Source organism: Siphateles boraxobius, unplaced genomic scaffold, assembly GCF_051911475.1.
Source record: "Siphateles boraxobius isolate OS27281-9 unplaced genomic scaffold, OSU_SipBor_1 17, whole genome shotgun sequence".
Lineage (NCBI taxonomy): Eukaryota > Metazoa > Chordata > Actinopteri > Cypriniformes > Leuciscidae > Siphateles > Siphateles boraxobius.
Window position 1 is genome coordinate 4,706,873 of NW_027508777.1, and position 12,371 is coordinate 4,719,243.

The following is a 12,371-nucleotide window of genomic DNA, read 5'->3' on the forward strand; positions in this document are numbered from 1 at the left end:
AATTATAATTTGCACAGTTTGACGTGATATGATAAGTGATCGTTTTTCCCTTAGTTGGTCAGAACAAAAGTGGATGTTACTTACTTATTCAGATGACATTTTCCGGTGAAAATTCTTATGCTGATCATACTTCCAAAAAGTAGAATCTGTGATTCCGAATGACAGAATATCCATACCGGCGCGGTGACAGACAGCCGCACATTCTCCTCAAAACATTGGATTAATCCGCGCTGAGGCACAACCCACATAAAGTTGATAATTCCACGAATGAGATTTCGAACAGAGATGGCGACAAAGAGGAAAAACTACGGACTGCAGCTTTAATCAAATAAAAAAACATGTTTCACAGTATCAAGGACTTTGTACAGTATATACAGTATCTATAAATAGAATGTAACTGTTATCAGTTATGCAATCCTTATAATCATTTAAATCTAAGATTATTTTAATATTTTACTAATATGTCATCCTTGCATAAAGCCAGACTGACTATCATCTATAATTGTATCTAAACACAAGCACACTTGGGCCCTCAAGAGAGCAGCCAGAAAAATGGAGCGTGACTTCCGCTTTCAACATGAGCGGGTAGCAAGCGTTATACGACAGCTCCGCATTAAATCCAAATAGTATACAGTCTGAACGTGAAGTCCTTTGTCCCATGTCCTTTTTTTTCTATGTTCTGAGATGTTCTTCTGAAATTCTGTACTGTGGAGCTATGTTGATTTAAAGGGTTCATATGATGCGATTTCTTGTTTTCCTTTTTCTTTAGTGTGTTATGGAGCTGTTTGTGCATGTATAAGATCTGCAGAGTTACACAGCTCAATGTGTCAAACCTAAAGAGATATTCTTTATAAAAGTTAAGGCTCAGCCACACCTTCCTAAAACACTTCATTCAAACACGCCCCCACAAATCTAAGTCAGTATGTGGGGGCAGAGTTTCATAACGCCGCCCAAATGTGTACGCAAAGAAAGGAGGAGTAACTTTTATTCTCGCTGTATTATTGTTGCCGCCGGCACCACCATGTCGTGGAGACGCTGTGTTTTTCGTTGCGAAAGCCAAACTACAATGTTTGGCCTTCCAAAAGAGGACACAATTAGAAAACAGTGGTTAAGTTTAATTTACAACACAGTTCCAGAACAGAACAACCAAAATATTTGACTGTGTATTCATATTTTAAGAATTTGCTACTGACTATTACAACGCGTTTATGTTACATAGTGTTTTCACCCCGTAGCACGCCGCAACGGGTAAAAAGACAGTACAAGTCATTATAATCAGTAATTATGTCCACAATGAAATAAAACCTTACCAGTCTGATACCTTTAGGTCCAGTTGCGCTGGACACTTCTCGGCCGCCTGGTTGACGGCAACGGCTCCTCTGGGTTTGGGCAGATGGCAGGAGTCCACCGTTCCCTGAAAACTTTAGTATGAAAAAAAATGTTAATATCAAAAATAAAACAAATACAAAATTAAGTAAAATATAACAAAACAAACAACACAAGTTCAGGCCTGGCCTCTCTCGATCTCAACTGTCGTTGCTTCTCCTTTTATGCTTCCGCTCCTCCGTGAGAGATACGAGACCGGTGCGTCGCACAGGTGGCGCTCATCCTTAATCACGCCACCGGTCTCGTGCCGCTCTCTCATGGCCCTCGGCCTCGTCTTGCTCGCCACAATCTGTATTGTAAAGAGCGCTATATAAATAAAGGTGACTTGACTTGACAAATTAGTGGCAAGAATCTGAACAAAAAATACATGTGACAAATGAAAACAAACGGAAAGTCCAAAAAAACAAAACTAAACAGAACAGATTGGTGACAGAGCGCCCCCTCCGGTGAGGCGTGAAATTTTAAACTGAATATTAAACTGACCATGTTTTAACATTTGACCTTATTTAATCTGCTAAATCTCTGTTACAATGTACTAAGACATCCTGTACTTTAGATGAATGTATGTGTGTCAAACCCCTGACTGTGTGTAAAAATAACATATATGGGAAATGAAACTAGACAGATGTCTTGTTTAGATGACTTGAGTTAGAACTTGTAATCAATGAAGTAATCATTAAAACAAAGTCTCCTCTACCGAGTAACAGAAGAGACTGTAAATGAAGAACCAATCATATTTATACATTGTATAAAAACTGTTGTATTCGTGTTGACTGGGGGGATTCTCAATGGAATTTGTCTGAGATCCACCGGCCTTGTTTTTACTTGGGAGATTCTCTGAGTATTGCTCGAGAACTCTCCTGGACGTAATTAAAAGCATTTAAAGGACATTTGCTGGAGTCTGTCTGATATTACTGCTGCGCAGCAGAAACAGTTTAGGGTAAGTTAGAAAGTAAGTTAGAATTATACGGTTAAACTCGGCTGTAGTCGACTGTAGACTCGCTGGAGTATAGGATTAGTAGGATACTGTAGTCGACTGTAGACTCGCTGACGTATAGGACTGGACGGATGCTGTAGTCGATTGTAGACTTGCTGAAGTATAGGTAGGGAGCTGAAGCTGTAGTCAACTGTAGACTCACGGAAGTGTGAACTCAGCTAACGTCAATGAATAAGCGAGCTGGAGTATAAGTTATTCTAAGCTAGGTTAGGTTTAGGGAAAAATCCACTACACGTGTCAAAATGAAGACAGAGGGAGGCATGGGGGGTTCTGGAGGAGGACGAGGGTGTGGTGAAGGGATGGTGACAGGATATGGTGAAGGGATGGCAATGAGGGGACGACGAGGTCCCTGCGGCGAAGATGGGAGCAGCCTGATGGCACAGACCCAGAGCTCTCCAGTGCCGACAGCCCACGGCGGAGTAGAGGGAGGGAGGAGCCAAGGTGGTGTTGTGGCTGACAACAACTGAGGGACGACCAACGGAAACAAGGCCAATGGATTCACAGGCGCAGATAGAGAGACGATGGAAATGAGCAACATCGCTGGTACTGGAGACCAAGGCGACGAGGTGCAGCCGGTGTGATGGAGGACAGAGGTAACTCCCAGGGGAAGGAGGAACCTGCTGCAGCTGTAGGGGTGGAGGGACAGGGTGCAACATAAAGACAGCCTGCAATTTCGTGGCGGAAGTGGTGTGACGACTGACTGAGGGGGAGCCGTCAGGATGAGGGAACCCGGTTGAAGCCACAAGTCCGAGGTTCTCCGGTGGAGCCGAAGGTGAGAAGAGCCAAGAAGGAGCGGACAGGTCAACAGGCCAAGATGGAGCAAAGAGTTCGAAGGCTGGAGGCAGAGGAGACAACCAAGGAGACAAATGAGTGGCAGAAATCTCAACAAAGAAGACACGTGAACAATGAAAACAATCTGAAAGTCTATGAAAACAAAACTAAACTAAACAGAATGGTGACATCCAGACGTAGTAACCTAGAATACTGTCTAACAATCGATGGCTGCTCGGTCAACTCTTTGTCGTCAGTTAGGAACCTGGGTGTGCTCTTTGATACCAATCGTTCATTTGAAAGCCAAGTTTCTAGCATCTGTAAAACCGCCTTCATGACCTCAAGGTTAGATTATTGTAATGCTCTACTGGGTGGTTGTCATTCACGCTTGATAAACAAACTATAGCTGGTCCAAAATCAGGGCCAGATTTACCTCATATTGTGGCATAGGGAAAAGGAAATGGAACTTTTTTACAAAAGAATTCAACACTGTGATGCCAAATTTTATATTGTGGCTTTATATGTGATAATATACTTCTATGTGTCATTATATTATTAACGGTTTACCAAAATCAAGCTCAAGTTAAGTTTTTGTCCAATGTCGTGTTTTTTCGTCATTAGAATGGCTGCATCTGAGGCAGTCAGTTCTCAGTTTTCATCAGCTTAACCCTCATCCTTCCCTCGCACTTTGTAACGCATCTTTCCCTCACTGGTCAAAATGACCCGAAGCCCTAAAATTATTCTTACGATCTATTTTGTAATGCAATTTTTGGGAGATTTTTGTTATTTTTTATTTTATTTACCTTTAAATTAATCAATAAATAATCAATAAATAGTAATATAAGTACATTCCTCACATTCTTTCAAATTAAATTCAAAATAACTCACAATTTCATGCATAACCCTTTTAATTCAGCTCAAAATATCTCACATTGAGATGCTGACATTCACTATGCTGACCTTTTGTGGTAAAAAAAATATGTAACATGAAATTTCATGACTCTTGCCACTAGATAGCCTTATAGCTCTATTTGGAGCAAATGAGCTGTTCCACTGGGTCCTAAAGTCATTTCTCTTCAGTATGCATTCAGATACACATGTAGACATTATAAAATCATTTTTTGGTAAAGTTTTAGCATTTTTAGTTTGAATAATGAAGAATTATTGTAGTTGTAGCTTTGTGGGCGGGCGTTTTTTATGGGTTTTTTCCTGTCACTTGGCTAAAATTGTCTCCGAAATTTTCGAACAGGGTACAAGACACTGCATTAATGACGCTATGGGGAACACCCTGGCGACAGCATATGATGTCACTACTAGTGCGACTCCGATACAGTGAAGGCCTACCAAGGCCAATCAAAGGCTTGGAACCAATGGCTTCCTTGGAAGGGGTTCCTTTAAGTGAATATGGCCAGGGGCCATAACTCTACTTGATCCTGGATCTACACAGTGCTTTAAAGCCCTGTGGAGGCTTGGCACTTTAAAAAAAAAAAAAACTAATAAGGGGAGCGCCTCCAGCTCTAGGGCTGATCTAACAGAGAGGCCTTGTGATAGTCCTTCTACCTTCTGACCAGACTTAGGGAGTTAAGTATTCAAACAGAGTGATGTTTAGATTGGTACTGGAACACTATGCTCAACCTGATAAGTATTGACAAGGCTCCGGGCTAGAATCAGGGAGGCTCCATGGGGCCTGCAACATAATACTTAATGCCTTTGCAATTCTAAGCATACAACTCGTTGGGAGCCGCTTTAGAGGAGCCTTTCAAAAAAAGCGGAGTACAATCTTACGCTACCGGACTATTGAGGAGGCCTACGTAAGGCCAACAACTTCGAATGTCATGGGCGTCAGCTTTGAGTGCTTTGGCTCTTAAGGAGCATACTCAACCATCCCAAATGAGAGGGAGTAACTAATCTGTCTCTACCTGAGCCTGGGTGGTGAAGGGTGATAACATATGAGCTATGGGTAGCAAAGTAGTCAAGTCAAGTCACATTTATTTAAATAGGGCCTTTTACAATACAGATTATTTCAAAGCAGCTTTACAGAGATAACAGGAAAATAATGCAACAAAGTTTGTTTCCAGAAGAAAATAGTGTCACAGTCCAATTTAAGTAAGTTCAGTGATGTTTCATTTTTGTTGTAAAAAAGTTATTAATTTAGTTCATATATATATATATATATATATATATATATATATATATATATATATATATATATATATATATATATATATATATATATATCGTCGCTGCCCGATGAAACTCACGTATGTCCAAAACGGTTACTTTTCAGGAAGTGAAAAAGAAACCGTAATTTCAAAAGCAGTTGAACGTAGCGTTGCATACTTGGTACGGCATCTTTAAATGTAACCATATTCTTGGCAGTGTAATGATATAATCCACATTTGACCAAAATCGAGTTTAAATGGACATACGTGCATATTTTACAGTAACGGTGGTCGATAACCGTTCTTCCGAAGATTAATTAGAATAACCAAGTCGCGTTTCTTATATTGACAGATGAATAGGCTACGCTCAGTTTATTAAATAACCTATGTCTCAGTTTATTAACTACGCTCAGTTTATTAAATAGCCTACGTCTCAGTTTATTAAATGTCTCTTTCAAACTATGAAGGGACACTGAATCAATACACTGACATGGCAATGCTAGACTGATACTTTGTTTGCACAGTCCTACCGTAATTTTGTGAATATATAATAAACTTGTGAACAGTTGTCAAAAACAAACGTTTGCTGATACTTTACCTCACAGTGTTATTCGGCTATCCAATGCTGAGCTTCCAGAGACGCTTAAGATAAAACTTCACGAGACCGGCGAGATGCCTCCACAGGGTGGGAGATACGCGGTGTGATTGACAGCTTTGACACCAAATGGATATACGTGAAAATCAGATGACATGATTTCACAACTTTTCATTGGTCATTTAGATCATGTGAAACATACTGTATACGGAAATTAACCTGGACATTCTATCCGTCGAAAAATCTCAAAATCGGCAAAATGGACATACGCGGTTTTCATCGGACAGCGACGATATATATATATATATATATATATATATATATATATATACATAGCCGCACTGGAGATAACCGTGATGTCATCATCCAGCTCAGTTAATTTGTCATATAATGGTGTCAATGCAGGCAGATCAATATTATTGTTTAATATTAAAGTAAATGTTAAATTTAATGTCCCCAACAAAGCAAGCCAAAAGCCAATGGCAACAAAGGTGAAAAAGGGCGACAAAGGCGACAGTGGCAAGGAACCAAAACTCCATCAGGTGGCAGAATGGAGGAAAATACCTTGGGAGAAAACAGGCTCAGTCAGGGGGCCAGTTCTCCTCTGGCAAACGAACCAACAGTGTATGATTATGATTCAGGTAACATTATAGGTCAGAAGTCAGATTGGATTGGAACAATCAGAATATTATCCAGTTCCATCTGGTTGAAGATCGGAGTCATCACTAAACAGAAAGACTAACATTAGCGCAGATGCCATTCTTCTTATGATGTAACAAGTACATCGGGTGTTATATATGTATTATATTATATGTTATATAATCATTTAACTGCTTTGAATAATAGGAATGCATAATTTTCTATGTGTATGCCTGGTTAAAGAGATGTGCATTTAGTCTAGATTTAAACTGACAGAGTGTGTCTGTTTCCCGGACAATGTTAGGAAGACTGTTCCAGAGTGTAGGTGCTAAATGGGAAAAGGATCTACCACCAGCAGTTGATTTTGATATTCTAGGTATTATCAACTGGCCAGAATTTTGAGATTGCAATAGATGTGAAGGACTATAATGCGTTAAGAGCTCGCTCAAGTACTGGGGAGTTAAAACATTTAGTGCTTTGTAAGTAATCAGCAATATTTCAAATTTTATACGATATTTAATAGGAAGCAAATGCAGTGTTGACAGAACCGGGCTAATATGGTCATACTTCCTGGTTCTAGTAATAACTCTAGCTGCTGCGTTTTGGACCAGCTGTAGTTTGTTTATTATGCGTGCAGGGCAACCACCCATAAGAGCATTAAATTAATCTAGCCTTGAGGTCATGAACGCATAGACTAATTGTTCCGCATTTTTCATTGAAAGCATATGTCGTAATTTAGATATATTTTTAAGCTGGAAAAATGCGGTTTTACAGATACTAGACACGTGACTTTCAAATGAAAGATTGGTATCAAAGAGCACACCCAGGTTCCTAACTGACGACGAAGACTTAACAGAGCAGCCATCAAGTGTTAGACAGTATTCCATTACGAGTGGAAGTTTTTTGTCCAATAATTATAATCTCTGTTTTTTCAGAATTTAGTAGTAGGAAATTACTAGTCATCCAATTTTTTATCAACTATGCATTCCGATAATTTTGTGAATTGGTAAGTTTCGTTAGGTTTTGAAGAAATATACTAGAGAGAAATATAGTCTAGTAAATATATTACTAGAGAGAAGAGCGTCACCACCCCAGGAGGGATGAATACCATCTCTTTTCAACAGGTCAGGTCTGCCCCAAAATCTTTTCCAATTGTCTATGAACCCTAAATTATTTTACATCATAATGTATTCTCTTGAAAATTATTTATTGTCAAATGTCTGTTGAATGTAGACTCCTCTTAGGAATTTCACCATTCAATGTGAATTTATCTGAGAATATTCTTAAATAAGGAAATCTATTCAGTGATTGGTCCGTGCCTATGTCGTCCTCATAAATCCCGTTTGTGGCACAGCAAAGTGAATCATCTCTGAGACTGACACTTAAGATTTAGTCCTACACTTCACTTAAATTACGCCTTAGATGCTTGATAACTAACTTTTACAGCTTTGAGGCAAGCATTTTGTACTCTTAAGTTCATTCTTAGCAGTGTTATTGTGAGTAATTCTTTGAGGCTTGATAAATATGGGCACAGGGCCCATATTTAACAAGCTTCTCAAAGTGTCATTTTAGTCTTAAGAGCTGAGAATTCATGAAATGTACTCCTACTTTCAAAATTAAATATAAAAGCAAGTTATCAAATTTCTTAAAGCTAAGAATCACTCTTACTCTCCCATTTATTTAAGACAGCTCGAGAGGTCTCTCAAGTAGTTAGGAGTTGCCAGTAGGGGCTTGTGATGGCACTGAGGAGACCGAGACATGCCCCGATCTTTCAGGAGAGGAAGAATGTTTCTGATGACGAGCAGTTAATCAAACTGTATCGTTTGGACAGAGCAGGCATCATCTTTGTCAGCGTTGGTTACTGTTGGGCTGAACTTGCCTTTTATAACATGTTTCCGCTGTTCGACTAATTCAGCAAGCAGTCTTTCTCCCGCCAGTTAGTTTTGTTTTTTTGGGGAATCCATAGTGGCTGATTATATCATGAAATCTAGGCTATATATAGGCAGGTCAGTTAACAGCACACCTGTTTAAAATGTGTAATTAAGACATGGTGGAAAACGTGTTCATCCTTCATTTTCAATGTGTACTGTATATCATAATGTATTCTCTTGAAATTTATTTATTGTCTTATGTGTGTTGAATGTAAACTCCTCTTAGGAATTCACCATTCAATGTGAATTTATCTGAGAATATTCATAAATAAGGAAATCTATTCAGTAATTGGTCCATGCCTATGTCATCATCCAAAATCTCGTTTGTGGCACAGCAAAGTGTCGTGAACCATCTCTAAGACTGACACTTAAGATTTAGTCCTACACTTCACTTAAATTACGAAAGAGATGCTTGATAAGTGCAGATTTGAGCCAATAATTGTTTTACTCTAAGTAAGTTCTTGTGATTAATTCTCAGAGGCTTGATAAATAAGGGCCCTGATCTCACCATTATTGAGTTCATCTGGGATTTTATGAAGAAACAGAAAAAACTGAGACTTATTTGCCAATATTCTGTCTATAAACCCAGTGCTAGTACTGTAGGGTACCAGCAAAGGATTAGTTAGTTTTTGTGTTTTTCATTAAGAATAATAATGAATCCACGATTCAAGCAATTGCTGCCTCCGAATTGGCGCTAATTGTAATGTGAAAGTAAAATGCGCACGGCCGCATGGGCATTCATAATGGTGCAGGTCCACTGGTGTGGAGCAGGGGGGCAGAGTGAGCGTTTTCAGTTCATTCCTATGGATGAACTATGTGTGTTCATTTGCTACAATGTATCAGAGCATTAGTTTAGAATGGCGATTAACTTACCTGTACAATAAACTGTGTAAAACATGCATTCACCAGATCAATATTGAGTATCCAGATGTTATAAACAAACATAAATTGTGGAGCGCTCTCGGAGTAATCATTTATTTGACATTTTAATGTATGGGAACTGAAAATAAATGAGAGGATTTATTATCCTGTGGCCCCCTCTATAGGGAATCCCTGTGGAAAACAAATAGAATGCAGTGTTCCTGTAAATACTGCAGAGGTGTAAAATATATCAAACATAAGGATGAAATACAGAAATCATGCACAAACAGCATTTTGAGTATAAGTATGCTTTGTATGTCTCATGTGACTGTCTTTATGAATTAATTCACTGAAGACTCACTGTGGACAATCTTAATGAATGGGTCATAATCATTCAGGAATGAAACAAAGCTATGATATTATTTTCACGTTGTCTAAACTTTGTACACAACGCATCTCCAAATGTCTGTCTTCAAAAACCATTACACAGTTTGAAGTACGGGCAGCAGGATGTGCACCACTTGATCATGTCTAGTGTAAAAAAAGAAAAGAAAAAGGTGAAATAAGAAAAATTAAGCGATGTGTAAAGTCGAAGGCTTGATTTTGAAGCTGTAGGATTATCCGTGAACAGGCCCTTTAATGAACACAACACCACATTCCACAGTTCGGAACGATTCCCCATCGAACCATTAGTAAGTCATAAAACACAGTCATGGTGCCACGATGGCTAAAGGAGATGGTACCCCCCCTTTCAGTTCCAGTGCCTGTCTAATCTCACACCAGTGATGCCAGGACAGCAGGAAAAGATTTCTCTTTGTTCCCCAAACTTAAGACCAAATGACCAAGAAACCCTGTGGTGACCCCAATGCATAAATCCACAGCCTTATCAGGAAACGAAGGGTGCTAAGGCATTCCCATGGCCCGGAATCACCACAGAGCTTAAACCAGGGACTCCTCTTCTCTGCAGCTGTAAATTCCAGAGACTTTCGTCTCCAAAAACCATAGACTGAAATTAACCCACTCGTCGTGGTTTCTAACAAACAATGGTCTCAAAATTGCTTCCAATACGGTGAATTAATCACCAGTATTTACCACCCATTTATCTTATGTATCATGTATGTTTTATATAATCTGTGGAGTTCTCTTTGTGTGTCTAACATGGATTACAGACTATTTCTTAGGTTTTCTACCTCAGTTATAAGAAGTAATCACCAGAAGTTGCCTCAAATATGTATATCCTTTGTATTATGTATGTTTTATATTACCCAAGTTCGTTCTCTGTGTTAAACATTTATCCCAGTTAAATCCTTATTAACTCCTACCTCAACTATGGGAAATATATGTTATTTGGTACCTACTTGATGGGTAAACGATTTCTAGAAGTTTGATATAAAGTAGATTTTTGTAGGATGCACCGTATTTTAACTATAAAGTTGGCTTATTAAAGCATTTAACTTTAACTGAGCACACGCGATCATGTGGACATTATGCCAATTACTTGCAAGAACCGGAGAACTGGGCGTAAGTCCCGCCCAAGACAATATCTGATTGGCTGACACACTCAGAAGGACGTGTCGGATGGACACGCTTATAACCCAATGAAGAGCAGCTCTGCTTTTGATTTTTGCCTTGCTTTTGCAGTGACTTTTGCTCTTGTTTTGTTTTGTGAGGACCTTTCCATCGTCTAGCGTGTACGCTTACATGCTTTTCAAACCACCAAGAGCTCACTCAAACTCATCAACTGTTCTGAAAGGACCTTCGTTGAACTTTTTTCTCAAAGAAAACCCTCTCAGAGCCTATCCTGCAGCTCCAGACTCAGAGGAAACGTACTAGGTTACTAACGTAACCTCGGTTCTCTCTAGAGAGGGAACGAGTACTGCGTAATATCTTACACTATGGGGAAAACCTCTTTCCCATGAGATATTGAAGCCAAAAATTATCCTTAATTTTGAATTAATGTAAAACGCTGTGTGGCAGCATGCAGACATAGGCAAGACGGCTCGCGTGCCTATTGGCTGCCCTGCGGCAACAGCAGCAGCCTATCGAGAGAGGCCCTGCGTGACACCATAACCAATGGGGGCATTTCGCGCCAATTTCGTCACGACCCGCCAGAAAGGGCATGGCCTCATCCTATAAATATAGCCGGATGGGCTGATGCAAACTGGTTTTCATCGCCGAAGAGAATCAGAGCTTGTGGTAAGCACGGCAAGATACGCAGTACTCGTTCCCTCTCTAGAGAGAACCGAGGTTACGTTAGTAACCGAGTACGTTCTCTTACGAGAGTATCTCTCGTACTGCGTAATATCTTACGCTATGGGGAACACAGTGTAACACGCCGTGCGTACTGGGATCCAACACCAAAGTCCCAAGGGCAGTAGCCCGGGGAACGTATAGTGCACAATCACCATAGAGTCACAGAGAGTCGGAGAAGAGAGGCTGCAAGCATCATTCCCCATGAAATAGCATCCTTCAGCAGCTAGTTATGTTAAAAGTGTTTCACGCAGACAGGGTGAACGTATTCAGCCTGAACTGGGTAATAGTATGTGTTATTTAACACCCATGGAGCTGTTCTATCGCTCAGTGAGTGATGCACAAGTAAAACTCAGCATCTGGGCCGGCGCAGCGGGGCAGATAGCACTGAATTCTAGACCGACAGAAGCTTGGCTTGTAAGGCGGGAACCTCTAGGTTATAAAACCTTATAAATGTAGACGGCGAGGCCTACAACGAGGTAAACGAAGAGCTGCTCGGTCTGTCTGAAGACAGACGAGCGGGACAAATAAGCTCTCAGTGCCCTGAAAGGTAAAGGAGACTCGCATCCTCCTCATCATCATGAACCGGGAGGGCGCACAGGGAAATAACCTGGGCCCTGACCGGTGTGTTGAGGGATTTGGGCACATACCCGTGCCTTGGTTTGAGTATGACTTTTGAGTCATTAGGCCCAAACTCCATACATGACGCGCTTACTGAAAGCGCTTGTAAGTCCCATATGCGCTTCACTGAAGCGAGAGCCATTAGAAACACCGTTTTG

General features: G+C 40.2%; 1 long non-coding RNA gene across 1 annotated transcript in view; it reads right to left on the reverse strand.

Moving 5' to 3' along the window:
- LOC143740275 (uncharacterized) overlaps positions 1 to 885 on the reverse strand; it is a 231,033-nt gene extending 230,148 nt beyond the window's left edge. The window contains exon 1 of the long non-coding RNA XR_013204821.1: positions 834 to 885. This is a non-coding gene — a long non-coding RNA (uncharacterized LOC143740275). The remainder of the gene's footprint in view (positions 1 to 833) is intronic.
- Positions 886 to 12,371: the final 11,486 nt, after the last annotated feature.